General features: G+C 33.5%; 1 protein-coding gene across 4 annotated transcripts in view; it reads right to left on the bottom strand.

Moving 5' to 3' along the window:
• The window catches only part of HBS1L (HBS1 like translational GTPase), an 86,830-nt gene that overhangs the window by 42,039 nt on the left and 18,408 nt on the right, over positions 1-26,383 (bottom strand). Inside the window, exon 1 of one of the 4 annotated variants that reach the window (XM_077893960.1) lies at positions 3,338-3,359. The exons of the other annotated variants lie outside the window; for them this stretch is intronic. The gene's annotated coding sequence lies outside the window, so the exon portion shown is untranslated. Of the gene's footprint in view, positions 1-3,337; positions 3,360-26,383 lie in introns of those variants that run through there. 4 annotated transcript variants of the gene reach the window in all.

The following is a 26,383-nucleotide window of genomic DNA, read 5'->3' on the forward strand; positions in this document are numbered from 1 at the left end:
GAGGACATCCTAAGACAAGGAAAAGAGGCATGGTGGATTTGGACATCTGTGGAGAGAAGACCCATAAAGCACAGAAATGTCTCAATCTGGGCTATCCAAGACTAATTCCCACTTCCTACATTTAGTACATTGAAAAACTGTAATTTTGATTTTTTTTTTTTTAAAGTAGGTCGGTCATAAAATGACACAGAAGGTCTAAAGCACAAAAATCACAATATGAGGGATGCCTGCATGGCTCAATGGTTGAGCATCTGCCTTCGGCTCAGGGCATGATCCCAGGGTCTTGGGATCAAGCCACCTCCCTCTGCCTATGTCTCTGCCTCTATCTCTGTGTCTCTAAATAAAATCTTTTAAAAAAAAATCACAAAATGATTCTACAGTATTTCTAGCAGATGCAATAAATATATATTACTTTCATTTCTAGTGATTCTTATCTAGAAGACATCAAATACAAGATGTAGTATTTCAAAAATTCAGTTAAGTGAAAGTCCTTTTTTTTTCATAGTAAAATAAGTCTAGTATTATAGATCTGAATATAGCCTCTTAAAGCAATAGTTCTCAAATCTTTTTATTTGGGTCACACATTCCTTTAGAAAAGCTCACGAAAACAATGGGGCACGCTTGCCAGAAAAATGCACCCACCATACACACAAAATTTTGCATACTATTTCAAAGGGTTCAATAATTCTCCCCTTGAGAGTTAAGCTTGACTTGGGCTATTTTGGAAATATGCTCATTTCAATCTGATGTTATCCAAAGTCAAAGAAAAAAGATACATTCAGTAAACTTTCCACTGAGCTATTGTCAATAGCAATGTGATACACTTCCACTTATCCAACCACATTATGAAGTTCCTCTCATAATTACCATCACCCTGATGGCAGGCAAAAATGTGATAGGTTAGAAATAAACTAATAACTAAAATAACCAGTCATGAATCACTAAGAGATACATATGAGTGTTTGAATTCATCACATAAAAGTATAAAATGTTTACTGTTTTCTCCCATCTTCCCCAACCAACTAGAAATTCATTCACTACATAACCACCTGAAAAAGTGAGCACTGAATTTTCAGAAAGTCGAAACAAGAAATGTCAGCACAGAAGGGGTATTTTCACAGAAAAAAGAAGTGTGGATTCTGGTTCCTGCTCTGCCACTATGTACTACCTACCTTATAGCTTAAAGCAGTTCCCTTAATTTCACTAGCTTCAGTTTTCTCATCTACAGATCTTCCTCAATTTACAACAGGTTACATCCCAACAAACCCATCATAAGCTGAAAATATCGTAAGCCGAAAATGAATTTAATACACCTAACCTATAGGACCTCACAGCTTAGCCCAGCCTACTTTAAATATGCTCAGAACACTTACATTAGCCTACAGTTGGGAAAATGCATCTAAGACAAAGCCTATTTTTTAATAAAGTTTTGAGCATCTCATATAATTTATTGAATACTGTACTGAAAATGAAAAACAGAATGGTTGTATGGGTACAGAATAGCTGTAAGCATATTGGCTGTTGACACCCCATGATCAGATGACTGATTGGAAGTTGCAACTCCCTGTCACACTGCCCAGCATCATGAGGGAGAATTGTACATTATCACCCAGGTAAAGATCAAAATTCAAGGTATGGTTTCTGCTGAATGCATTATCACTCCAGCACTATTGCAAAGTCAAAAAAATCTAAGTAGAATCATAAGAGGGGGGCTGTCTGTTACAATGAAACAAATGATTTCTAGTTTAGTAGATGTCTATGACTCCCAAACCACTAAAATGATTTTAAATCAAATAGCTCATTAGGAGGTAAAAGTAAATGTGCTATTTGAAGGGAAAATAATCAATGTCCTCCCTCAAGTCATGTAAAAACCCTGTCACCAAAAAGATATGCATTCTGAAGAATCACATATTAGTGACTAGTGTTCATCCTCTCCATTAGGAGGATTGAGGAGAATCAATCATTTTGATTTTTCAATCGGATGGAAAGAACAGCTTACCCAGTTGGTCAAGCCTAACCTGCTTGTTTTATAGACAACAAAAAGACATAAGGAAATTAAGTGACTTCACAGTAAACGGCAGGACCCACACTTAATCATCTCACCTACCTATCCAATTCACCTTTCTCCTACTCCAGTCATCTTTTGTCCCTGCAGTTATTCCTTAATGGGCTGCTCTCCTCCAGGGCTCCACTGTTTTTTTTCTCAACTAAGATCTAAATAGCAGTGTCTAAGTTTTCTCTTAAATACAAAATGATCTAGGTCTTGGGCAGCCTGGGTGGCTCAGTGGTTTAGCGCAGCATAGGGCGTGATCCTGAGGACCTGGATGGAGTCCCAAGTCGGGCTCCCTGCATGGAGCCTGCCTCTCTCTCTGTGTCTCTCATGAATAAATAAATAAAATCTTTTAAAAAAAAATTATCTAGGTCTCTTGTCCTGAAGATCTTTTTTAATGTGAATGCCTTTTTAAAGGATACAAAGCTCAATTTCTCCAGCACTACACAACTACCATACTCTTGCTGAATTTACTGAAAACATACACTTGGCATATCCACATGATTTACCTGCCTCTGATTTATTTCTTTGGTCTTTAAAGCACACTCAATATTAGATTACCAGCTCTTGGGAGGATAGAAATGGTCTTATACATATATATATTCATAGTCCACAGCACATGACACAGTGCTCTGCCCACAACAAACAGTAAATAGAGTTTAATGATTAATCCCTAAGAGTTTTACATTTTCAAAACATGAAATGATCTGTATTGCTTTTCCAAGTTATCTTTGATCTCTTTGGACAATAACCTCAATTTACTCTCTACCTTTACTTGCACTTAATATGAGCCATCATTAGAGACCTTAATTCTAGAAGCCCATCTGGTCCTACTATGGGCACTCTCATATGCTCTCCTGTTAAGTGCTTACGTGCTTTTTTGCCTTCATAACAACCTTGCAGAGTAGGTATAATTATATCTACTTTAGGAGAATGGAGGGCCAAATAGGTTGATTTGAGAAAGGCTATACAACCTTGGCCTGTGATATTACTGGGTTTAAAAAAATATGAATCACATGGTGGCTATTCTCAATGGGCTTATACACTACCCTGAGATAATTATAAAAGTGGTAGAGATGAGTTGTAGAAACATTAAGAAAGAGAATTCAAAGTATGTGCCTAATTAGAAAAGTCTTAACAAATAAGATTTGACATGACCCTGGTAAAGAAAGGGGAGGCAAAAACAACTTGAGGAAAAAAAGCATACTTAAGGGTCAACCAGGCAAAAATTCTGAAAAAAGACTGGGCCTAGTTATAAACAGACAGTTACACAAAAGTATACCTTACCTTTAGATTGAGCCCAGTTTTTGTTTTTTTTTTAATTTGCTTAAGTGTCATGCAAGTAAGTTTCAAGAGTACATAACAACAACAAAAAGAATGATCCAGTAGTACAAAATCCAAAGGGACTATTTTGGGGACAAACAAGCCAAGTGCTGCTGAAGTTCATCTGGAAGAGTAAATGTGAGAGAATGACCAATAAAATTTTTAAATTAAGAATAATAATAGGGGACTTGAACTACTAGATATCAAGACCTCTTATAAAGCTTGAGTAAATTAAAATGGGGAATAGCTTGATGAATTAGAATACAGCATCTGCAAATGAACCAATTAATAGGAATATGCTTATATTTATTATACATAAGAATAACATTTGATATACAGAAAAATATGTAAGTGTATATATATATATATGTATGTGTATACACACATACACATATAGTTACAAACAGAAATTCACTATATGCAAAGTGATATTTCAAATCAATGGGAAAAGGATGGGTCATTCAATGTTGTATTAGGAATATTAGCCATTCGTTTGAAAGAAAGGTTCTATCATATGTCTATGTATCATATGTAAATTCCTTGTTGATCAAAGATATGAATAAAAAATGCATAAAAATCTATTTATAATCTTCAAGACTGAGAAGTTTTATATAAAAATTTTAAAATTTCTCTCTGACTAAAGATACCACAAGAGAACATAAAGTATATAAGGAAATATACACAAGGTTAATATATATAATAAAGGAGCTCATACAAACCAACAAGAGAAAACAACTCAGAAATAAAAAAGTAAACAATAAAAAAACCAACCAGGTCAATATATGTAAGTCAAAGAAAGGTGTGGCAAAGGAAAGAGGAGACAGGAATGGGAGAGGGACTTAGGATAGAGGACTAAAAAAGGGAAGTGTTGGAAGAGGGAGAACAGAGGGTGAGGAATACGTAGAAATATTTCTGCTTTTTTTTTTTTTTTTTTTTCTGCTTTTTTATTAGCATCTAGAGTTGCCAAGGGAAAAGAGTGCTAACAGACACTGCTGACAAGAGCACAGCCTGGTGTACTTGTGGCAGGGAAAAATGTGTTAGAATAAAGAAGTCTACTAAGTACATTATACTTTTGGTAATGTGTTCTGCAAAAATATTAACATTCCTGTACAACACTGTATGAACAAGACTGTTTACTGTGGTGCTGTCTATAATGGCAAAAAAATGGTGGGTGTACATCAGTAAGATGATGGTCAAACAAATTATGATGCACCCAAACAATGGAAATAGTTGGCTTCAGATATAAACATACTAAACCTATATGCACGGAAAGGAAACCATGCACATTAAGTGGAAAAAGCAAATGCAATATTATATAGCAAAGACGCTATATCACTATACTCATGACATTAAAACGTCCACAAGAATGGAAGTGAACTTTTAAAAGTAATTACATCTAAAGAGTGATATTTAAAAGGAAGTAACTTTCATTTCAAAATTTATATACTTCTGTGATACAACTGTATTATTTTTATAATTAAAAATGTTTAAGTGAAGGGGCGCCTGAGTGGCTCAGTGGGTTAAGCATTTGACTTAGGCTCAAGTCATGATCTCAGAGTCCTAGGATCCAGTCTGCTTTGGGCTCCATGCTCTGTGCAGAGTCTGTTTCACCATCTCTCTCTGCCCCACTCCTAGCTTATGCTCTCTCTCTCTCAAATAAATAGTTAAAAAAAATGTTTAAGTGAAATGTGTTCAAATTAAAACAAACACTTCAAAACACTAAAAAACTTCTTTCTGTACTATTCTTCAGAGATGCTCTTGATTTTTCTTAGAAGTTAATAAAGTAAAATCCTACTTGACAGTAACACTTAGAATCAGCATATCACATCCCAAAATCCATCAATGATCCTGAATATCATATATCACTGAAAAGTTCTATTTGGAAATAAAAATTTACCCAATCATTCAATGACAATTATATTTCAGAATGCTCTAAAGAGCTGAAAGTAACACTCTACACAGTTTGTCTTTTGTGTTAAGCAATCCCCTTGTTTAGATTCTGAAGCTCCTTGACAGCGATGGCTGAAAATTTTGTTATTTCTCTATTTTCTGCAATGTATATTTTGTACATCATTTATACATGTTTGCTGATTGCTGAATTGAACAAAAGAAATCATTTCCTGGTAGCTCTTTCAATGCTCTGACATATTTCTAAAGGAGTAAGGGTGAAAACTAAAAGGGAATTATCAATGTGATTTCTTTGAACAGTGTCACGGTAAAATCTATCCTGCAGGCCTCACATTCTCTAGAGCAGGATTTCTCAGCCTTGGTACTACTAGTATTTTGGACAGGATTTTCTCTGTTTCAGGAGCTGGCCTCCCTATCACAGGATGTTTAGCAGCATCCCCAAAGTGTCTATAGATACAGACAAGTGTCCCCTTGTGGCCTCAAATCACTTCCAGTTAAGCACTGCTCTATAGTATTAGATAAAGCACTAAATACATATTCTACACCCTATAATCACCACCTCAAATGTATAGATCATCTCCTAACTCATCCTCTTGCCCATAAAATGATCTTGCCTTTTCTTGTCAAGTCAAGCTTGAAACCCTATAGCTGTTGACTTCTGATTCCCTCTTTTCTCAAAACCTCTATATCCAATTAATACTAATTCTATTTACTTTTTCCTCATAAACATTTCTCAGGACGCCTGGGTGGCTCAGTGGTCAAGTCTGCTTTCAGCTCAGGGCGTGATCCTGGAGTCCCAGGATGGAGTCCCACCATTGGCTCTCCATGAGGAGCCTGCTTCTCCCTCTGCATGTCTCTCATGAATAAATAAATAAAATCTTTAAAAAAAAATTTTTTTAATTCTCAAATTTGTCCTTTTCTTTCCTTCCCTAGCTTAGATCAGGCCCTTGGGATCTCATGGCTGATTTACTGTATAAGACTAATGTCTTCCCTACTACTCCCATAAGCAAACTGGAATTTTCTGGGCATACACAACTCGTTTTCTCACATCCATGGCCAAAGCCCATGCTATTTTCATGTTCATACAAATGCCATTAATTTCATGAAAACTATTAATACAAGGAAGCCAAGGCTTCTTGATAATGCATGAATCACAGAGGCCAACTTTAGCACTGTATGATCAAAGACTCTTAGATTCTTACTACAAAGATTTATTGAGAGCCTATGAAGTAAAAACACTTCTCCACTGTGTAACTGGCAACAGAATAAAGTACCTAGAGATACATGTGCACTCTCATGTTCCCACAGGAGAACTCCCATAACCACTCCATGTCAAAATCCTCCAGTTTACTACTCAGAGTTTGGTAAAGTAGGTAAGACATGGGACTCTGCTGCAAGATAACCCAGGTGGAATCCAGGCTCTGCTACTATGTGACTTCAGGTGAGTTATAGTTATTTAACTTCTTTCTGTGCCTAGGTTCCTCATCTATAAAATAACAGTAAGAGGATCTACCTGATAGGGATGTTATAAGATTTAAACACATCAACACAGCCCTTTACAGGGCTTAGAACAATGCCTGACATATATTAAGTACTCAGTACTTCAGAGTAATGTCAGAAAGCAGCAGTCTGTGAGTCTCTGCTATCACCAAAATACCAACTTCCTTTTCCTCATTTGACACCACGGAATCCAGACACAAATTACTCTCTGGCAATCACATATTAATTCATGATGAGGAGGAGAAAAATGCCAACAGTGTAACACTGTGCTAGATACTAGGATAAACAGATGAAATAATACATGATTCCTATCCTCAAGAAACAGAAGTCTACTTGAGATAACACACATATTGCCACGTGAACTGTGATAATGCAGGCACAGTGAGTGTATAGGAAAGGTACCAACCCACACACACTAAAAGAATTAGGCGAGGTTTCCTTTAAAATATTGCTAATGAATCTTGGAGGACAAAATAAAGAAAAAAGGACTGGGACACAAGACACAATGCCTGAAACAATATGACTGCCTGTAGATCAGAGATCAGCATGGCTGGAACATAGGGTAAGAGGTTAAGTGGGTAAGACATAAGAACAGAAAAAGAGGTAACACACTTATGGCCATGTATAACATATAGGCCATAATTTTTGAAATATAAGATCCACACAGAATTAAAGCACTGAAGTAAAATATCAGAGCTTTTAAAACTTACTCTCACCACAGCACAGAAAATGTATTAAGACAAGACTGGAGGGAGAACAGTTAGAAAACTGTTGTAAGAAATTCTATGCACTGAGTAAGATGAGGATGGAGACAAAGAAAGGGATATCCAAGCTGTTCTAGGGTAAAATTAGGACTAGTTGATGCCTGTACGTATGTAGGCAGGTGAGAGAAATAACAGTTTCCAAATTTTCCAGCAAAGAAGAAAAAGCAGATGGTTATGTCATTACCAAATAGAAAACACATTCTTGAGAACTAGGAGAAATCTGCTAGTCAGGGTTTTGCTTCTCTTGATTGGTTCTTTCATCAAGTGCAAAATTACAGCAGTCCACACAGAGACTGCTTTTCCTCCTAAATAGATGGGGATTGCCACCAAGTTATTTTTTTTTTTAAACACTGCTTAGATACTATCTCAGGTCTTTAGAGTTTTGCAAGTTAAATTGTAACATGTTCTTGGCACTGAGGACACAAAGATGAGTAATAGTCTCTGTTTTCAACTAGCTTTCATGCTAAATGTGATGGACATGCAGACAGACAGGACTGAAATACAGACAAGGAAATGATGAGAATTTTGCAGGAGACAAATGCTATGATTACAGCTGAGCACGTACCATAGCATACAGAACAAGTGAGAGTAAACAGGCAGGAGAGGAAAATACATTCGTACATTGTGATGATGAATTGTTAGGGAGACAAAAAATTGAGGTCTTAATCCCTAGGACTCTAAATTAGTTATGAATACAGAACACACTAGGCCTGAGATTCTTTTAAGGCATAGAGAAATTGGATAGAAACCTGGATAATCATGTTTGCAGAGCAGAAGAAAGGAGAGCCCCATTACAACACATGAAGCAACTTATGACCTGGGAAAAGAAAGGGAAGGTTGAGAAGGCAGGCAATAGAGGAACTCAGACTAATAAAGGGGCAGGCAGAAAGTATTTGTATTCCTTGTAGAATCCCTACATGGAATTTTAGATTCATGGAGTCATGCAATTTTGTGGGCTATATTCTTAGAAGTCATGTGGTCCAGTCCCTCTTTTTTACACATGAAAATTTAAGTAGATTATTCTAAAGATCACATGCCTAATTAGTGGAAATTGTGCTTCTTTTCTCCAGGCTGCTTCCAAGGCAGGTTCTCTTTTCCCCTCTGGTTGTGGTTACACCTCCTCCAGACTTCATGTGATTCTCCCAAGGTTATTGAACTAGGTTTATTTTGAAGTTAAATGTATACAAAAACTATTTAGTCAACTGTCTATCTGAACTGTTAATGCTTTGTCAAGATGATTTTGTGATTCTAGTGAGGCTAATCATTAGTATCTACTCAGATGCTTCTGGTCAGTTGTTAAAATCAGTAATTCTGATTTCCTTTAATGTTTGCGTTTCAAAATCTCCCAAGAATCTGTTTGGTTAATCTTAGTAGCCAAATCATTCTCTGCTTACCAAAGAAGTTTCTGTTTGACATAATTTTAATTTTCAATGGGAAACTGGAAGGATAGGCTAATCTTCCCCCTAATAACAAATACACACATACTAACCCCTTAACCTCTTGCTGATGCTGATTTTAGGAGGGGAAAGTGACATTTAGCCTCTAAAGCATATATCCAAGCTAAAGGCTATCAATTTTAGGTCACACATGATATTCCCAAATTCTTACCAATGATAACTCCAGACCAAAATGATATGACTTGAAGTCAAAAATCCTTATTGTAGGACAGCCCGGGTGGTTCAACGGTTTAGTGCTGCCTTCGGCCCGAGACGCGACCCTGGAGACCTGGGATCAAGTCCCACATCGGGTTCCCTGCATGGAGCCTGCTTCTCCCTCTGCCTGTGTCTCTGCCTCTCTTTCTCTCTGTATCTCCCATGAATAAATAAATAAAATCTTTAAAAAAAATCCTTATTGAATATTCTCATATAGAATATATTATTTTCCGATTATACTGTAAAATATCAATATAAAGTATGTGTCTTACCTCTCCAACTAACCTATGAGCTCCAGAAGGGTACTTTTTGATGTTTTCCACAACATCCAGTCCAATGTCTGGTACATACATACTAGGCACTTAAATACTTAAGATGATATAATTTTGCATATGGAAAAAACTAATATATTCTCTAAGCCAGTGATTCTCAGCCTGGGAAGAGAAGGTGGATGGAAAGAACAAGGCCATCCTTGCCCCTCTTCCATGGAAAATCCTTGTCACTGGAAGATACTGATGCTGACAAAGTGTTGTTTCTCTCAGATGCCCTGAGATAGAAAAATAACTCAGAATAACTTAACTGATATAAAAATAATTTTAGAGATGAAGAAGTGAAGTTTATGTAAGTTATACAATTTGACCAATCCAGATCGGCATTCTTTGCAAATTATAACCACCTACCTCTTGTTGACTAGTTTCAGGTTCATAACTAAAAAGATGTTTGAAGATCTGCCTCAAGTCAGGAAATTAGTTCAGATGACCTTTTAAGGTTCCTGACCTCATAATCCTATTTTTAAAAATAACTAGTTAGCCTATTCAGTGAGACTCTCTCCCCCAAATATGTATCATTAATCTTTAAATAACCCCAACTGTGAAAGTTTTTAACATTTTAATACTATCAGGCACATGAAATAGGGTACTAGTTAATGAAAACTGCTATCTAGGAAATAATATTCTTAAATCCAATAAAAACATGCAAGATGTTTGATTTTTTCCATGTAAAATCCATAACTAAACATGAGAAATATTACAAGGGACATGTTAAAAGCATAGGCTTGTTTGCCTGGTGGTATTAAGTAATTTCAAATTTGAATATTACCTAAAAGATGTAAAAATACTAACATAGAACATAGTTTTTGTTTTAAATTAAAAATGCTTTCCTAATTTTTTTTTCTAATTTTTTAATCAATGTTTTTCAAGTATTCTCTGAACCAAACTGGGATGTAAAAAAATTGATTCTACATTTTAAAATGTGTGTGCACAGACATAAAATGTAAAGAAAGAACATAGAGGATACAAAATTGTATGTATAATAATTGTGTTAAAAACTTTAATAAAATAAAAGGTAAATAAATATGCACAGGAAAAAATTTTTTTAAATGTGGCCAAATATACAACTATTGTCTTTGGGTAAGAAAATCATAAGTGACTTCTTTCCTTTTTCTAAATTAAGGATATATTATTTTGATACTGAGGAAAATAGGAGATGAATAGGTGATTTGAAAGACTTCAAAAGGAGAAAATAATTCTTTGTATTTATAAGGTTAAGATAGAAAATTAAAAATAAATTTATAACAGACTCCTAAGGTAAGATAAATTTACAATTTAAAGTCATTTGGATTAAAACATCTTGAGTTTAAAAAGCATTTAAGATTGCTTAGAAAGAAAAGGAGGGGGGAGTTCCAGGTAAGTATACTTTTTGCCATCAATCATTATTGTCCCTAAAAATGTTTCAAATACACCAGAGTACATATAGGTACTCACACACAAAAATAAGATTTTCAAGATTTCAAAGAAACCATTGTTAAACTTTCAGTGAAAAACAACTACTTCAAATATAAATGATTTCATTTCAGTGAATCTGACTACATATTTAAATTCTAGTTACTAGATGTACATTCAAAAAGTACACCAGCTAGGTTACAGAGAATAAACCACTTCCTTCAATATTTTAGCTGCACTAACTGTGATTTATTCAGTATGAATTATTTTTTCACTTTAAAACATCCTTCATATAGCAAAATTTGCCTCATCAAATCCACCATGCACCATTACCTGCTATCACACAGAAGAAAGCATTTTACCCCAAAATATTCACTGGGATCAGATTTTAATATAAATATTGCTGAGCCAGCAATCTTTAAAAATTAAAATCTTTGATGGACAGGTTTCAACCTGTATATTACATTAAATTATATACCTTCAAGCAGTATCCACAAAATTTAAAATCTAATATATGTAGCAAATTTAAATTATAGTACGTTAACCATTCCACAGCAACAAAAATTCTTGCTACTTTAAGAGATAAGGAATAAAGACAATACTACATTACTAATAATTTTCCTTTTAAAAAAGCCATTTACATTTTGTTAATATTGTTGTGATAAAAAAAAATTGTTAGACCAGACTTAGGAACAAAGCCTCTTTCTTTTATAAAATGAAATTATATATTTCAAAAAACATATATATCAGTGTCTCTTACCCTTCTTTCCTAGACCTTCTGTTTCATTTATTCTAAACTCTCCCTGATAAATCTCATCTATATTCCTATTCCTGGGATTATCTACCCTTAAGACCCTCCCTAACAAATCTTGTTAATACATCATGTCTTAAATTTAGGCATGAATGTATATTTGAGAAACACCTCTTCAACAATGTAGAATAATTAAATTTAATGAGTTTCCTAATATGTGCCAAGAAATGCTATAATGGTTTAATACAGGACTTCATTTAACATTGTAACTATCCTAAAAAATAAGAACTATTATCCTACTTTTACAAATGAGGAACTTGTGACACACAACATTAAGTAATTTGCTAAAGGCACACAGCTAATAAGTGATTCAAATGGAACATACATTACTCATATACAAAAATAACTCCCTGATAACAAATGTAATAAATTTTAAAGCAATTAATAAAGGGAAGAAGATAAGGGAAACCAGTACTGCTTTAAAGAGATTATATGGTAGAAGCTAGGTTAAATAAATCAAACTACATTTGAAGTAGATAACATTATTATTGCCATTTTAAAGAAAGTCTTAGCTGATGTATTGGAAATCTAGAAGAAAATAAAGTTTACCCTTCTTTACATACGCACAAAAATAAACTTCAGAAGAATCAGAAGTCAGACATAAAAAAAAGTCAAAAACATTCACATAATTCTCTCAAAAGAAAATTTAGAATATAACCTACAGATTGAGGTTTTTGGAGGTTTTTTTTTTAAATCCAAGACTAGAACCCAGTAAGTTAAAAAGACAGATACAGTGACATAAAGTTTTTACATTTAAAAAAAATTTTTTTATAGAAAAAGAGATCACAAATAAAAATAAAGACTGGGAAAATTACTTACAATGCATAGGACTAAAAAAAAAATTCTCTCCGACACTGGCCTTAGCCACATATTTCTGGAAATGGCTACTTAGGCAAGGGAAACAAAAACAGTGGGGACTACACCAAAGTAACAGTGAAGGAAACCATTAACAAAATGAAAACGCAACTTACTGAATGGGAGAAGGTATTTACAAATGATGATAACCCATAAGGAGTTACTATCTAAAATATAAAAAGAACTCACATAGCACCAAAAAAATCTGATTTTAAAAAAGGCAGAAGATATGTATAGACATTTTTCCAAAGAAGACATACAAAAAGCCAACAGACACATGAAAAGATGCTCAATGTCACTCATGATCAGGGAAATGCAAATCAAAAACACAATGAGGCATCACCTCACACCTGTCAGAATGGCTAGTATTCAAAAGACAAGACGTAACAACCGCTGGCAAGGATGTGAAGAAAAGGGAACCCTTGTGCACAGTTGGGAATGTAAAAACTGGTACAATCACTGCAGAAAACAGTACGGAGGCTCCTCAAAAAGTTAAAAGTAGAAATACCATATGATACAGCAATTCTACTACTGGGTATTTCCTTAAAGGAAATAAATACATTAATTTGAAAAGATTTGTGCACCACAATGTTTATTGCAGCATTATTTACGATAGCCAAGACAAGGAAACAACCCAAGTATCCATCAATAGATGAATGGCTAAAGATGTGAAACACACCCACCACATACACACACACAATGGAATATTAACCATAATAAATGAAATCTTGCTATCTGCAACAACATGGATAGACCTAGAGAATGTTATACTAAGTGAACTAAGAGAAAAGACAAATACCACATGATTTCACTTATATGTAGAATCTAAAAAACAAATGAACAAAAAACCTCTAAAAAAGAAATGAACAAAAAAACCTCTTAAATACAGACTGCCAGAGGGGAGGTGGGTGGGGAAGATAGGAGAAGGAGATTAAGAGATACAAACTTCCAGTTATAAAATACATAGTAGCCATGGAGGTGAAAATTACAGCACAGGGAATAAAGTCAGTAATAATGTCACATGGTGACAGAAGTTGATTACACTTACTGTGGCGAGCCCGAAGTAATGTATAGTTGAATCATTATGTTATACACTTGAAACTACTACAACATTGTATGTCAACTATTCTTCAATAATAATTTTTTTAAAAATTAGTATCCATAACATAAAGACTTCAAATAAGGAAAGGACAACCTAATTAAAAATGGGCAAAAGATACAATTGGTAATCCACAGAACAAGTTCACATGGCAAATGAATATATGAACATACTTGACTTCATTAATGATCACAGAAATGCAAACTAAAGTAGCAGTGATACATTAACTTCTCACTTGTCAGGCTGTCTAAAAATCAAGAAAAGAACTAATACCTATTGCTGGAAAAGGCATGAACCATAATAACTTTCGTAAAGCAATGGCCATACCTATTTAATGCAAACACTATACCTTTCAAAACAGCAATCCCACTAACAGGAGATCTCATAAAATCAAAAGCCTTGTTTTGTAAAGATAAGTTCGCAGATGTTCTACAAACAGCGTCGATCATAGAAACAAATAGTAGAAATAAAATGAATGTCCTTTTATATGGTAAATCTTTAATAAATTGTAGTACAGACACATCATGGAATATTATAAAATCACCAAAAAAGAGTTGGAAATACTCTAATTGACAATGTATTACAAGGAAAATGAAATTATAGTATTTTAATAAAACATTAATGAAAAATTCCTGCCTAAAAAAAGTCAGTGGCTGGAGGGCACTTGATGTAATGAACACTGGGTATTACATGCAACTGATGAATCCCTACCTAAACTCTATTTCTGAAACTAATATGCTATACATTAATTAACTGATTTTTCCAAAAATGTCAGCAAAAGTCATTTAAGCACCCCAATGCATTAGACTTGAATATAATCACCTTTTAACTGCACTTGTTCCTTAGTTGGTAGTAAAAGAGCACTTTATTTCTTTGAATTGTCAATTATCACTTCCTGAGCATTTCCCATGTGCCACACACTGTGCCAACAGCACCACATGGGTTACTTTACTCCTCATAGAAACTTCTAAGTTAGGGATCCCTGGGTGGCGCAGCGGTTTGGCGCCTGCCTTTGGCCCAGGGCGCGATCCCGGAGACCCGGGATCAAATCCCACATCGGGCTCCCGGTGCATGGAGCCTGCTTGCTTCTCCCTCTGCCTGTGTCTCTGCCTCTCTCTCTCTCTGTAACTATCATAAATAAATAAAAATTTAAAAAATATTAAAAAAAAAAGAAACTTCTAAGTTAGGTACTGTTTCTCAAGAATAAGTGGTATTTTATACAATGCCAACCTATGTAACGGCATGCATAATGCAGCACAGACAAAATTTTCAGGAACACACACACAGGTGGCCATCATCAGAGCAAGCCTCCTAGAAATGGCATTAAAAAGTCACCACCTTTGACTTTTATCCACTCTATTAATGAAAGAAAACTTTGATGCAAATATATAATCCATCAGTGAAAAATAATTATCCTTTATAAAATAACATTATGCTATTATGATTAAAAACTAAATACAAGTAGTAAATCAGTACAATCATTATGAAAGGTAAACTTCACAATATATAGCAAAAGCATTAAAAATGCCCGTATCTTTTTAACCAGCTATTCTATCCAATGCTACTCTACAAATATCTTTTACAACATTATCAAAAAACAAATGTCCAAAATATCTCTGAAGTTTTTGTAATAATAAATAGAAAAATTGAAGTTTCTAGAGCAAGTAATTAAGTAACGGAATACTATGAAAACCTAAATCTGCTGGCATACAAGTAAGTCTATGTTGCTAGAGGCAGGCAGAGGGGAAAATGAAGAGCTAATGAAAAAGTTCTGGAGATTGGTTGTAAAACACTGTGAATATACTTAGCACTACTGAACTGTACACTTGAAAATGGTTAACTTAGGTAGCCCCGGTGGCCCAGCGGTTTGGCGCCGCCTTTGGCCTGGGTGTGATCCTGGAGACCCGGGATCGAGTCTTGCGTCGGGCTCCCTGCATGGAGCCTGCTTCTCTCCCTCTCCCTCTGCCTGTGTCTCTGCCTCCCTCTCTCTCTGTCTGTCAGGAATAAATAAATAAAATCTTAAAAAAAAAAAAAAGGTTAACTTAGTTGCCTCCACATCTTGGCTATTGTGGATAATGCTGCAATAAATATGGAATTGCATATAAAAAAGTTAATGTTATATATATTTTACCACCAAAACAAAATTGAACAGATTTTTTAAAACTTAAGTATATAGTGCATGATTAAGTTAAAATGTATTTAAAAAGTGATGTCTGATCCCATTTAAAAATAAACTAATATTCTTTATATCTAGAAAGAGGTAACCAATATATTAAAACAGGACATCTGTATCAGAAGCATCTTACTCTGAGTGTTGGTTTCATCATGTACTACTAGTTTTGTGGCCTAGGGCAAGATGTTTAGTCATTTTTTAGCTTTAGAACCTTCAGCTATAAAACTAGGATAAAAATAATCCCTGCTCTATATAATTATTGTGAATATTAAAAGAGATAAAAAGTTTAGTACAATATTTGCCTGTAAGTGTTCATTAATATTGCCTACTGTTATCACTTACATGCATAAAAATGCTAATAACTCTAGGGACACCTGGGTAGCTCAGCAGTTGAGCACCTGCCTTTGGCTCAAGTCCCAATCCCAGGGTCCTGGGATTGAATCTCGTATTGGGCTCCCCACAGGGGGCCTGCTTCTCCTCTGCCCATGTCTTTGCCAGTCTCTCTCTGGCTCTCATGAATAAATAAATAATTTTTTTAAATGCTAATAACTCTAAATTCTAGAAAATGGAATTAAGGACATGTTTTTTCTTTCATTGGGTCATTGAATGTTTTAGTTTTACTCAATAAACACTATTATTTATTTAAGCTTTTACCTTAAAATGGCACCAAGCTAGCAACTGTAAAATTTTTTTTCAAGATTTTAAATCAAACAGAATCATTGCTCAAAAAATGGAAGACCACAAAGTGATTTAAAATTAAATACATGAGAAAAGGGCTTCACTTCTTAGGACTGCTCATTTGCAAGGATTTAGAAATTGATACCAATTCTCTATACATGAATGCCACGTCTCTTAGTTAAGTCTTAGTTAAGTCATACTAGCAGAAAATAATTCTTAAAAGTAATTTTGGAATATCTCACTAATGGTAAAATTCGTTTCCCTAACAAGAGATTTAATTATATCCTTAAGATAATTATCAACAAACACCAAACAAGGTTAAATTATTACAATATAAAAGTTTATTGCAAGTACCATGTAACCATGAAAAAGGGACTGGAGTTCAAAAGAACTCAGAGTTAAAATTTGCCTCTCAATATCCATGTGAAATTATGTCAAATTATTTATTTTATTTGAGCCTCAGTTTTTTTCTACCTAACTCACAGATTCTCCTGATGAGCAGAATACCCACGCTACTATAAAGCTCCATGGGAGAATCTGTGACCTAGATTTGTCTTCAGTGGCTATAACATGCTTTTCTGATAAAAAGTGACATGAAAAAAAAAAAAGTGACATGAAAATTAAATACTAGCTAAAAAGAATTTTGTCATTTGCTTCTGAACAGGAAGTACTCCTTGCTGAAGTACTTGGCAATGTTTAGTATATAGCTACATTAAGCACTCAAAAATATACTAAAAAAATTATAATTGCTTAGGAATGAAAAATGAAAATATATACCTGGAATTGGATTATGATTTCTATGGTTTAAAAAAAAAAAAAAAAAGGTAATTAGGCCTAAGAGAAAACTCTGTATTTAGCATCCATGCAATTCTTACATGGTACTGGCTCTATCAAGAAGATAAGCTGTTTTGAGAGTCTAAAGCAAATTATTTTTAAATTAAGCAATTAGTGTTTAAGTTTTTCCAGTGTAGGTGTACATACAAAGAGAATTTTTTTTTCAAAGAGAATCTTAAGACCTATCTGAAAACATTCTGAACCAGATGAGTTTCTTCAGTGAAATAAACCACTTCCTTTCAAAAGCCCACATACTTTTAAAGCAGAAAGTCAATTAATTCTGAAGTTTTCTGTACAAGTATAAAATTCTTCTGTACATGCTTAAATAAAATTACTTAGTGATAAACTAATGAAAACAATCTTTCAAGAAAAAGATATTTTAAAGGCAGCATCAGAAATACTGTAAATTAAATATGCCAATTTTAAACTCCTTACAAAAAAGTAAAATGAAAAATGCATTTTAAGCACATTACTAAAAGTTCATATAAAAGTGTTCATAACATCTCACATTAATAAGTTTTCTTTGTAATACAGATTTTTCAAATTAAAACTGGGATCTGTTTTCAGGATGAGGATAAAAATCTCACAATATACTCTACCTGAGAAGAAAGAGGAAACTACATCTCCTAAAAATCTAATGTCACTTTCTCTTCCATTTAGTCAGGTCATATTGAAGAGACAAATACAGCACAATAAAGAAGTAGAAAAAAATGATCCTGTGGCAAGCACATTTACAACCCTAATTTTATCTTTTAATTCCTTGCACACTCTCTAGTGAAAAACCTACCATTAACACTCAAGAATATGAAAATCATTGGGTATAAATAATATTTTACAGGCATTCAAACAACAGAATACAGCTACACTCTATAAAGACTGTTTTAATAGAGTATTAACACTGCAAAACTAGCAAAGCAAAGCGAAGCTAGATAATACAACCTCACTATGTAAAACTAGGGTTTATTTTCCAAATGAAGGGAAAACAAGATGAAGTTCAAAGGGAAAGAAAAACGAATATTCTAAACAGTATGGACAAGCCAATATTACTTAAGACCAACCTTATCAAAAACAGTAGCTCAACTGTAAAGTACACTATTGAAATAGATTTCTCCAAAGCCTCCAACACTTTTTAAACAATCAATTCTTTTCATGATCTAATTAATTTGCATAATTATTGACTACTTTATTTGCAAGGCAATGGAAATATTCATCTTAGGAACTATAAAAAATGTTAAATTTAAATTACATACAATTCCTTTACCAGATTTGCAGACCAATTATTTTTCTTAATGTTTACATTTTTTAGGTCAACTATTTTTCTAAAAGAACCAAAATAAACCCAATGTTAGAAAAAGCCTCATTAGCCATCAAACAGTTAAACCTCACCTCTCACAAAAATATCCATTGTGTAGAAAGCTATTTTTCTTCCAAGTTAGGTTGATTAATTATACAACTCTAAAGATAAATAAGATTTTTCTGCCATGAATTTTCCTTTCAAACAATACTATGTGTATTTCAATTTGGACGTTCTGTTAAAAAGAAAAAGGAGTCTGTTACTCGGTTTTGGAGAGTGTTTTCTCCCTTGGTAGATCTATGGTAACAAGGAAAACCCTATCAAAAACCAGAAAATTGTCCCAAGATTTTACTCCCTAAATATATGCACTTTTCTCAGTCTACCCACATGAATGTATGACAAAATTAGACAATAACTCATTTGAAGCTTATTTATATTTGCTATTGATTTTCTATATTATGTATGTTAATAAAATGAACTAAAATGTTATCTGAATTAAGGAGACACATCGACATTTAGTGCATTATTTTAGACATCAAAGTTCTAATTTATTACACCATAATAAAAGGCTAATTTTCACACAGGTTTAAGTTCTTGTTCCAAAATTCTAAAAGTACAGAAACATTGAAAATTTCTCTAAATAAGAAACAGATTTCCCTCTACGCTGATCAGTGGTATGTCATGATCAAGTCAGGGTGATACAGATAGTGCAATCATTACACCTAAGCATTTAAATCTTTGGTACAAGGTCTGTCTTATTCATGAGTCTATCAAACCAGTCTAGTTTTACATTTGAAAAAGGGGTAGTTTAATCTGATAAAGTGCTCTAAGGAAAAATATCTAGTTTTGAAATATCCCATACCCCCACCTCCCCACCCAGACACATATTTCGGGATGGGGAGAAGATGATAAAAACAACAGGAGAAAAAGTTGGAAAGCAAGCATGGAGAACTCAGAAATACAGAGGGAGGGAAAATACTAGAGAAATAAAAGCCAAACTAAAAGCAGCAGAATCAGACTAGCTAGCAACATACAGTACTAGAAAATGGTGCAGCAATGTCTGAAAAGCCCTCCACAAAAGAAAGAGGGACCTAAAACCATCATTTGTCGATTTGTCATGCAAATATAGGCCACAGAATCACTTTCAAATATTCAAAAATTTGGGAAATATTTCGCATACATATATTTTTGCAAGGAAGGGAAGGTGAGCTGTTAAGCCCAATGTCAAAGTCATAGGAGACAAAAATAGGAACTTAATCATGAGAAATCTATTTTAAAATAATTATGGTTGGTTTGAAACTAAGGAAGCTTTGAATATAGAATAAAACAAAAATACTATAAATCTTGGCAATATATAATATGACTAAAAATACAGGACTAAAAGAGAAAAGGGGGCAAATATGAGAAATTATAACTTTGCTGAGATGAACTTTTAAATCCAGGACTCCTTAAATAATTGTTTAAAGTTAACAATACAGTTAACAGACATTTAAAGATAGTATAAAAGATATAAATAAGAATTTTAAATATCAACAGAATTTATGAGAAATAGAAGGTGAAATATAAATTAATTTCTTAACTTTCATAATGAGATCAACACATACCTTTTAGGGCTGGCAAATTAAATTTTACTTTAAAAAGTTAAAGTGTTATGCTACAATGATAGGACAAATCTTCAAGTTATCAAAGAGTACATGCCAAGTCAAAATATACACTGCCTATCACAGAAGGCATTCTATCTATCCTATCCTATCATTCCCAAAAAATGAAAAAAACTAATCTATTAAAACAGCTGCTGACAAACACAATTATACACATCTACAGGAGGCACAAGTAAACCAAAGTGATTTAAAACAATGAAAGCAAAAGGATGGACAAATAAAACTTAGAGCAGCAAGCATGGCATTGAGCAAATTGAATTTAAGTCAAAAAGCATAAAACAAATCATAGAGGAACTTTAAAGAAAACTTTAAATCCACAGAAAGATCATATATCTTTACCAAACAAAAGGTAAAACCTGTAAGTAGTAAGATGAAATAAAATGCAAGACTATTATTATATTTTAACTTACCTCTCTCAGCCTATAACCAACAATTAAGGAAACAGAATTTAAGTAATACCAAACCCGTAACAATTTAAAAAGTAACCAACAAGGGGCGCCTGGGTGGTTCAGTTAGTTAAGTGTCTGCCTTTGGCTCAGGTCCTGACCTCAGGATACGGAGATGGAGCCTCTCCTAGGGCTCCCTGCTTGGTGAGGTATCTGGTTCTCCCTTTACATCTCCCTCTGCCCCTTCCCACCATTCCTGCTCTCTCTCCCAAATAAATAAATAAAATATTTTTAAAAAATAAATAAAATAAAATAAAATAAAATAAAATAAAATAAAATAAAATAAAATAAAATAAAATAAAATAAAATAAAATGTAACCCAAAAAAGTAACCAACAGAAACATATCACATTTTGTATTCTTCAGACAGAATTCATACTCTTGACAAGTGCCTATGAAACCATTCTAAAACTACACTGAGACTCAAAGAAAAACCTCAATAAATTTCAGTAAGTAAGGGCACAGACCACATTCTTTGGAACAATGAGACCAGTAATCATAATAAAAATAACAAACTCCCACAATAACCTGGAGATTTTAAAATTCTTTCAGGTTCTTGGTTTAAAAAAGAAATCAAAATCAAAACTATGAATTATCCAGAAATTAACAGTAGCTCTAAAAGAACCCAGAAAGTAACAATAATTCTAAAAGAACACCTATGAGCCATAGTAAATGCAGTATCCACAGGAAAAAAATAACTACAGAGACCTAAGAAAAAGAGACAGAATGTGAACAATGCATACCTACTACAAGGTAGTAGGGAGGTCTGAGGAAAGGGTGGCGCTAGGGCTCCTATCTAATAATGTATGTCTTAAAACAGAGAGAGATCTGTGAATCCATGAGTGACTGTTATATTATTTTCTGAATTTTTCTGTGTTCATGATCTCATAAATTAAAATTAACTTCTAAGGTAAAGAAATAAAAATGCATTTAAGTTCCATTCACAAAGGTAGGAAAAAGAATGGAAAACAGATTAGGTAATAAAGAGATAAACTTGCAAACCAATGAAAACATACTAATAGAGTGAATTTTTAATCTAGGAGCCAATCTTTGGGGACTAAAACAAAGATAATTAAAAGAAACCACGTGAAAAAAAAAAAAACTGGCAGAGGGGGAGAAGAAAATAGAAGGGAGAAAACAATATTTATAATAAGAATAGAGATTGGGATACCTGGCTGGCTCAGTCGGAAAAGCATGCAACTGAATCTTGAGGACATAAATTTGGGCCCTATGTGGGGTGTAGAGACTACTTAAATAAATAAAACTACCAAAAATAAATAAATAAGAATGGAGATGTAACTGCATATAAAAGAATTTTTTTTAAAAAAAGACAATGTTTGCTATAATGCTAAACGAATACATTTGTCAGTCTGAATGAAGATGGTTTTCTAAGAAAAACAAAACATTCAAACTGACCCTAGAATATTGAGAAAGATAAATCCTCTGATGAAAGGAATAGTTTCAATGCTCTTTAAATTACTCAAGGATAAAGAAAAACTCTAAATTCTCTAGAAAACCATCATAAAAAGAAATCCAAAACCCAAATGAACACACATACATACACACAACTGTAAGTTAAACTTATGACTAGCAAGCATAATCCTGAATAAAATATTAGTGAATAAAATCCATCATAGTAAAAGAACAAGCTACCATGACTAACTAGGATGGTTTCAATATTACAAGTGTACTAGAAAATCTATTAAAATTTAATGTTTAATAATGTAATGTTTAAAGTTTTTTGCCATCTATAAAGACAGAATATTTTCTCCAAAAAGATTCTAACATTAAATATCTCAATTAAAATTATAACTGGATTTTCAGGAAATTTGACAAGCTGTTTCCAAGTGAGATAACTCACAAAAATTTATGAAAAAGGAAAGAAAAAATAAGATATCCTACCAAACATAATTAAAATTGTGTAATAATTGCTACAGTAATTAAAAATTTGGTACTGGCACAAAACAAGACAAAGAAAGGGAACAATACAGAGTCCCAAAATTAAGACATAGAGAAGACCTTAGTGCATGTCAAAGACAGAAGTTCAAATCAGGTTAAAAAAGAAAAGGGATATGTAATTCAACAAAAGGTACCATCACAAATCCAGCTGTTGGAAAGACAAAAGATGGGGAAGAAACTGGATTTCCATCTTGGAAATGGCAGCTGGATCAAAGATTCAAAGGTGTTTAAAAAAAAAAAAAAGAAAGAAAAAGAAAAAGAAAAATCTGTCAAATGTATTAGAAAAAATGAATAATTTTTTGTAACTTGTAGCCAAACAGAACTTTCCAACAAAAACCTTTAAAAGATTGATACATTTGAATGTATTAAAATTAAATTTTGTCTTATAAAAACAAGTTGGGAATCACAAGTATTTGAAAGATAACCAGCAGAAAAATGGGCAAAGATTAAGAATAGATAGCTCCAAAAAAAAAAAAAAAAAGAAAAGAAATACAAATAGATTTAAATATATGAGAAAGCAGTTAGCTTCACTCTATTAAAGACACAAATAAATGAAAAAAAATATTTTCTAATTATCAGGTTGGTGTAATACCAAAAATGAGTAATAACTGTATCTATAAGAATCTGGAAAGAAACACAAACTTTTAAGAAAAAAATAAGTACAACCTCTGTTAAAGACAATAGGTAGTATCTATCAAAAATTTAAAGTACTTATTTTTTGGCTTAGAAATTCAACGTATAAAAATGTAGAATGTTCACTTTGGGGTCATTAGTAACAGCAGCTGAAAACACTTAAAATGATTATCGACAAGGGCTATTTAATGTACAATCCTATTATGGAATTCTACACAGCTTTGAAAAGAATGAGATTGATCTCTATGTACATGGTAAGGAAAGATCTGCAAAATGCCTTGGTAAATGACACAAATATAGAAGTGTTATATATCTTCCCATTTGTCTAAAGATATACATGTAGGTTCACATATGTAATATGCCAGTAAAGTTTCTAGAAGAATAATACAAAAGCGATTTGTTTACAGATTTATTTACAGCTTCCTGTAGAGAATAAGAATGTGGGACTGTAGTAAGAGCGAGACTCATCTTCTACTTTAAACCCTTTCCTACATTTATGAGCGAGACATATTCTGAGGAGACAGCAGTAAACACATAAAATCCCTGCACTCATGGAGAATGCATGGGGCGGGCGGGAGGGGGGGCTTGGGGATCAGTAGAGAGACAGGTAACAACAAAATAACTGTGTTACACACAATGTCAGATGATGTTAAGTGCTATGAAGAACAATAAAACAGCGTTGCAAGGGGAAATAGCTGTATGTGTCGAGGAGGGAGGTTGTAATTTTACATGGAATGGTAATAAAAAGAATACAGTGAACTAGGATGCATATAAAGGTTCCCCTACCCCAGGACTGGGAGTGATATATAAACTACAATCTGAAACAAGATCAGCAAGGGGAGAAACGGGAGTGGTGGTAGGGGCAAAGCGCCAAAAGGAAGCAGAAACAACTCAAGTAGGTTTGTTCTTGGGTGGATTGGGAGGAGGGGTGCACATGAACAGAAACCAGTTCCTAAAAGGAATAAATATATTATTTATATTTATATATATTATCTATAAATATTTATAATTAAATTATAAAATAATTTAAAATGTTTCTACAGAGGACAGAAAATTAGAGCTAAATTTGAAAAAGTTACGCTGGCTGTAATGTGTAAAGTGTTTTGGGAGAAATAAACCAAGAAGTAAAGTTCCAGTAATTCGGCCCCAAACTAATGGCCTTTAGGAGGTAAAGTATCAAGAAGGATGGAGAACAGTGGGTCAAAAAATGTATAATCCATCCTTATTACTCATGGTTTCCATATATGCAAATTCACCTATTCATTAAAATTTATTAGTAACCCCAAAATCCTTACATGTAGCACTTTTGCAATCATTCCCAGACAAGTGCAGAGAAGCAAAAAATTTGAGTCACCCAACATGCATTCCGCACTGAGGTCAAAAGGTGATACTTTGCCTTTGTGTTTCAGCTCTCACACCATAAACAATTACCCTTTTCATGATCTAGTTAGTGTCACATTTTTCATGCTGATTTTAGTTGTTAATTTTGCTGTTTAAAATGGTCCCCCCATGAGCAGGGTATGTTAAGTCCTCCATGGTAAACATATATAAAATTTTGTCTTTTGGAAAGCCAGAATTCTGAGTGACAAATATCTTAGAAGAAATTCTTTACAGCTAGATAGTTCTTTTTGTTTTTTAATTTGTTTACAGAAACATAAAAAACAGGTACCTTCAGTATAAATTATTAAAATTCCATCCTGAAGGATCAAGCTTATCTAAAAAAAATCCCTATGGATAAACTGTGACGTTTTCTTATTTGGTTTAAGAGAATCTCAAATTATAATTTATTTCAATGTAGCTTTTACAAAAATGTATATACACACTCAAAATGACAAGTCTTTTACACCCTAAAAATTAAAAATACAATGTACAGCTGCATATAGTAAGCCTAAAAGAAAACTTGTAAGGAATACTATCAACTATTCCCTATCTGGTCAACATTCTCTTTGTTTATATAAGTAACAAAAATATAATTTTAGGTTACTACAAGAATGACTCTATAACCAAATATATACTTGTAGGAACACAAAACGCTTACTGATACATAGTTCTTCCTCAGTGTATAACTGTGTACTTGTTTATTTGTAATGGTCCATATATAAATTTTGGGTCAACTTAAAAGGTAAATAATCGTGTAAGAACCCATTACTTTTCTCTTAACTGTGTTTATCTTAACAGTGCTTCCTTTTACATACAAAGAAAAGCACTGTACTAGTTTTACCTCTGGTGTGACAATCAGTTGCATGACCTGCCACTGAATACTAACCATGACATGTAACACACTGGGAATATTTATTACTACTTATATGAGAAGGAAAAAGGGTAAAAGAAAAGTTCAAGAAAGGAGGATTCAAAGCCAAAAGGAGGAAAAGAGGTTAGAATGCTAGTTATTAAACTGGAAGTAGGAAAAAGGTAAAACAAAAAAAGAAAGAAAAGTTAAGCAAAGTGTCATGTACCCTAGTTCTGAGCAATTAATGGAAAGAAGAACTATAACCTAAGGAGACAACCAAAGACTTTAGAATACAAAAGGACAAAACATCCGTGGACATTAGATCACTTAAAGACCAAAAATAAGTGAGCAAAAATAGTAATTTTAAATGCCTTGTACTTTGTATCACTTAGAATATTATAATATCATTTATATTCCTAAAGAAAAATATTAATGTACCTGATAATAATGCAAATAAACATGGCCTTGCATCACAAAACTGATACTGGAATTAGAAAATAAACCAAAACTCTTAGCATACCTTAGCTACCAAGACACACGAAAGTCAATCAAAAACCAGTAGTCAATGCAGAATATGCACTTAGTGCAAACGATCATCACTCGCAGTATATCCATAAACAGGCACTGGTCTCTTTATCAATGGTCAAAGGCCAAAGGTGGGAGGGGCAAGCAGCCTTCTTGGTTCCACTCTCTGAATCTAAGAGACTGTGACACTTCATTAGTCAACAAGGCCATATCATGTATGTACCTGACAGACTAGTAGCCATGACAAGGGAAAGAGGGAAACCTATTT

Source organism: Canis aureus, chromosome 1, assembly GCF_053574225.1.
Source record: "Canis aureus isolate CA01 chromosome 1, VMU_Caureus_v.1.0, whole genome shotgun sequence".
NCBI lineage: Eukaryota > Metazoa > Chordata > Mammalia > Carnivora > Canidae > Canis > Canis aureus.